The 4567-nt window shown below is 55.7% G+C and overlaps 1 protein-coding gene across 1 annotated transcript in view; it reads left to right on the top strand.

Moving 5' to 3' along the window:
* The window catches only part of LOC127751436 (uncharacterized), an 8433-nt gene that overhangs the window by 3472 nt on the left and 394 nt on the right, over positions 1–4567 (top strand). The gene's annotated exons all lie outside the window — the stretch shown is intronic.

Below are 4567 nucleotides of genomic sequence, written 5' to 3'. Positions count from 1 at the left end.
GACGCCGCCAATGGGGTACGAGGAGACGCTGCCGCCACGGCGCGCACAGGGGAAGCTTCGGCGATGGGCAACGCCTCGGGCGACGCCAGCGACGCCATGGGGACGGCGCCGGCGCCGGAGCCTGCAGGGGAAGGCCTGGTGCGGGCCTTGGACACTGAAGGTAGAGTCGGTACCTTGAACGGCGTCGCGACGGACTGACTTTGTCGCGGTGGTGGGGTCCTCACGTCCGCGAGCCGCGGCGGCGTGGGCGTGGAGACGAGCGATGGCCGCCGCGAGGGTGACCGTGGCGCCGCACCGCTGGGAAGCTCGTATGTTGCCGTATCATCAAATTTCGACGGTACGGCAGATTTAGAGAGCTCCGGTATATTGAGCTTCGTGAGCACAACTCTGCCCATCCGACAGCGTGACTTGGGCGTGTGTCCTCATGTCCGATGTGATGCCCACACACCGGACTGGGCGTCGTTAGAGGGGGTGGGGTGACTTTGGTCGAGTCGCGCCGCAGTATAACCCTGGCCCATGAAGGGAGGAGGTCCTGCGATGCAGGGAGGTGCCAGCTTAGTCTTAAGGGGACAGACCAATGAAAATCATCAAAAAATTCAATTTTTTTTAATGCTTCAAAAAATTCTTTGATCTTTCCTCTTTCTAATGTCGCAAAGCGGATGTTGAAATGCGAAAAATTGCGCCCAGGAGAGCCCAAAACGTGCTGCGAGTGGCCGGGTGGCTGGACCGCTAGGGCTCTTCTGGCCGCTCAGGACAGGATACACGACGAGGAAGGAGTCCTCTAGAGCCCCGGAATCTTTTAGGACCAGTTCAGTAAGTTGCTCTGGCTTTTGGTTCGTCGCTATACATTGGTACTGAAAACTTTAAACTCATTTTTCTCGGAATGCCTTTTTGCAAACGGTGTGCAACCTCCAGGCCGTAGTTTTGGAGCTATCGACTAAATGTTTGGCTAGAATGTTGTCCATTTATGTGTCCAGGATCTGACAAGGGCGATTGTTTATAACTCAATTGCAAGGTACCCACACCAGGGAAAAAGTACCCAAATTTTAACCCATTTTTTGTACTCATTTTTTGGGAATTTTTTTCAAGTATTTCGGAATTGAATTTCGAAAAAACCCTCCTGTCAGATCCTAGATACATGTTTTAAGAGAATCTAGCAATTTTTTTCACTGTTGCAAACCCAACGGTTCAGGCACAATCGTGCACACCGCAAAGACCTACATCGGATCCAGTTCGAGGCCATGCTGGCCATGTGTGTGGAGGGGTCGGCACCGCTCGAAGCCAAAATGTGGGGCCATCTTTACTTCATATATGCGCGCAGTACTAAACCTCTGAGCCGCCCCATTTTTTTAAAATAAATTTTTCCCCAAACCCTTGTTTTTCACAGGTCTGCCTCCTCAATTAGACTTAGCCCGAGACGCGACTAAAATCGCTTTCTCGCAGTTCATTACCTTGTTAAGGCAGGTGAAGAAGGGAACGCCCTTCTTGTCCCCGTCGCCTCCGTACCCCTGCGGACACCCACGCACCACGCACTCCCTCCCCATGGCCTGGACGCCTGGACCTACCCTGCCACCTAGTGCCACCTGCTGTAACCATGCATCTCCCGACAATGCAAAAGTACTTTGCAAGTGTTCCCACTTGTTTTGAAATCGCGGTGAAGTCTCGCCCGTGCGCGCCAGCGTGCTGGGCGGTACGCACGGTGCACGGTCCACCGTGGCACGGTGGAACGTGTCAAGCTGACCCCCGGGCCGCCAGCAGGTAGGGCGCGCGGCCCAGGCTGCAGGTAGGCTGAGCCGCCGCTCGAGTTAGCCCAGGCTGACTGTGGCGCTGCCTGGCGGCCGCCCACCGAAGAGGAATCCGGCGCCGCTTTCGTCTTCAGCGGCCAGCACGAGGCAGGTGGGCTCGTGCCGCCACCGTTTCTCTCTATATCGTGGGCAGGAGGCTGCAGCAGCACTGGCCATGGAGTAGAACTATAATGGAGAAGCAACTAAGTACGTTGAAATGTGTGGCTGACGAAGCTATCTCCTCTGAAGCCAATGTGCTTAGAAATCTCACCCACTCAGTTTTTTGCACTGAGTCTGGTTATGCGATACTTTTAACACAAAACCATGCGATAACTGGTGTTTTGCGATTCACGCTAAAGGGCATGATAACTCCAAAAAATGTGATAAAAGTATCACATTATTGTGATAAAATCATCACAAATATTATTTTATTACATTTTTTGTGATGATTTTAACACAAAAATGTGATACTCTTTTTGGAGTTATCATGCCCATTAGCGTGGGAATCGCAAAACACCAGGTATCGCGAAAATTCAGTAAAATTATCACGAAACGGATTTCAGTGTGGAAGCCTATGACCTACTGCAGCTAATGATGCCCTTGTTTTTTCTTCAAATTCTTCCTTTTGTACACAACCGTGAAGACCCTGAATGCAGCAGTGTCAAACGGCTATTATTTCATGGACATTTATGACCCTGGCTCTCTCTGTCTCTCACTACATACACGGGTGGCACATGGCCGAAAACGGATATGTGGCGTTCCAGGCGTCGTAGCTCCAGTTTGAATGATGCTACACTCAAAACAAGGTCATCATTAGCTGCAGTAGATCATAGGCTTCCAAAAACTAAGTGGGTGCGATTGCTAAGCACATTGGCTTCAGAGGAGATAGTTTCGCCAGCCAGCGCGGCACACATTTTAACGTACTAAGTTGATACTCCATTATAGTTCTACTTCATGCACTGGCAGAGGGCGCACCGGCCCCCCGGCTCCCGGAGCGTCCCGACCCGGCCTTCGCGCCACCCACAGCCCTACAACTCCAACGCTGCGCCAAGGAGCTCAGCTCACACTCTGCGGCCAGACCCGGTGGGCTGAATGCGGAGCATCTCTCCAACTTGGTGGATGCCTAATCTAATCCTCGTGGGTAGGAGGTAAGAGTTATATCCATACCCACGAGAACAAAATAGCACCCTCATGGGTAGAAAATTTCACCCACCTATTGGTGGCTGAAATGTACCCCACCATGGGTATGTAAATTTATTTACCCTGGTGAGGGAAAGGAGCGTTGTGTCCCTTTCGCGGGTAAAATTACCGCCGAATTTTTTTACAGTGGCTGCTTGGACCACCGGCCAGGGGTCCTGAGCATTGCCACGTGGAACGTCCAGGGCTGCTCCCCGCGGGAGAAGTAGCTCGCCCTGTACACCATGCTTGCTGAGGAGGGTGTCTCTTTGGCGGTCATCCAGGAGACCCGGATGGCTAAACAGGTGACGCATACCCCTAACTACCGATGGGTCGGGTGGGCACCGAACCTCACCGAGACGTCGAGACGTGGTGTCCGTCCGAGCCATGGTGCTGGGGGTGCCTTTTTCGGTGGAAGGCGCCCGGGCGCCCATGTGCCATGCGGCACCGGACGACATCCTGGACCTGCTCGCAAGCGCACGGTGCTCGCCGCACTGGCGGCAGTCGTGGCTGCCCTTCCTCGCGACCACTGGAGGTTTGTGGCTGGTGACTTTAACGCCAAGCTGGGCAAGCTGGACTCCACCTCGCCGCCAGTTGGGGAGGCGGCTGCACCATCCCCACTCTGACGACGCCGGGGTGGCGCTCCTCCAGCTCGCCCATCAGGTCAATCTGCCCATCGTGACCACCGGGAAGAGGGCCGGACTAGCCGAGCACTCATCACAAGGGTGAGTGGAGACACTCTGGCACAGTTGGACCTTGTGCTCACAGACTTCCCGAGGGAGCGTCAGGTGGCTGGACTGGCGCCTATAGGCATCTGCATTCTGATTATCGCCTGATCGTCGCGGCGCTGGACGCTCCATTTGTCCGAACTTACCTACCAGCCGGGGCGCAGTGGGCGGCAGGCGGGCCACTCCTGCACACACCCCCCCCCCCTACCCCCCACTGGAAGGACTGGGACGTCCGCCGACGCAACACTGACGCGGAGCTCCAGGCAGAGTACTCTGCCACCCGCAATGCCCTGCTCGGTGAGCAGGTCTCAGGTCTCCCACGCCCGTCGACCCTTCACCTGGAATCAGCTGGTGAATGCGCTGCGGTCAGCGGCGTACGATGTTCTCACCCCCTCCCCCGACCCACCCACGCCTCGGCGGCGCGCTGCGCTGCAGCCAACGCCACTGCGGCCGCCCTCACGACCTTCCACAGGCCGGGCCGGGTGCCGTACGCAGCCGACCACCCGCGACCACCTGCGCGCGGCCAGGACCGCGCAGCGCGCGGCTCGACTCCATCACGAGGAAGAGGCCACCCGTGTAGAAACGTATGGTTGCTGCATAGCTGCTGGATATTTTGGAAGCAAAGCGCCGCGCAAATGATCACGCAGAGTTCAAAAGACGATCAGATAATTTTGGGTGGGGGCTGGAAAGATACCGAGCAAATATCCGTTTATTTTGTGGCTATTTTATCAATCTCCAGTAGGCGTCTTCTCGACACCATTTTTAATGACCATAAAAAGGGATCGAGAAACCGCTGGGGCGATGACGGCCAAGTGCTACCGCGGCCATCAGGACGCTGACAGGGAGGCGCCCCACCGCTGTGCGACCTGCGGGACGGCC

Source organism: Frankliniella occidentalis, unplaced genomic scaffold (assembly GCF_000697945.3).
Source record: "Frankliniella occidentalis isolate FOCC.00 unplaced genomic scaffold, Focc_3.1 Scaffold487, whole genome shotgun sequence".
Classification (NCBI taxonomy): domain Eukaryota; kingdom Metazoa; phylum Arthropoda; class Insecta; order Thysanoptera; family Thripidae; genus Frankliniella; species Frankliniella occidentalis.
Note: the sequence above shows the minus strand (reverse complement) of the source record. Positions and strands in the feature narration are given on the sequence as shown.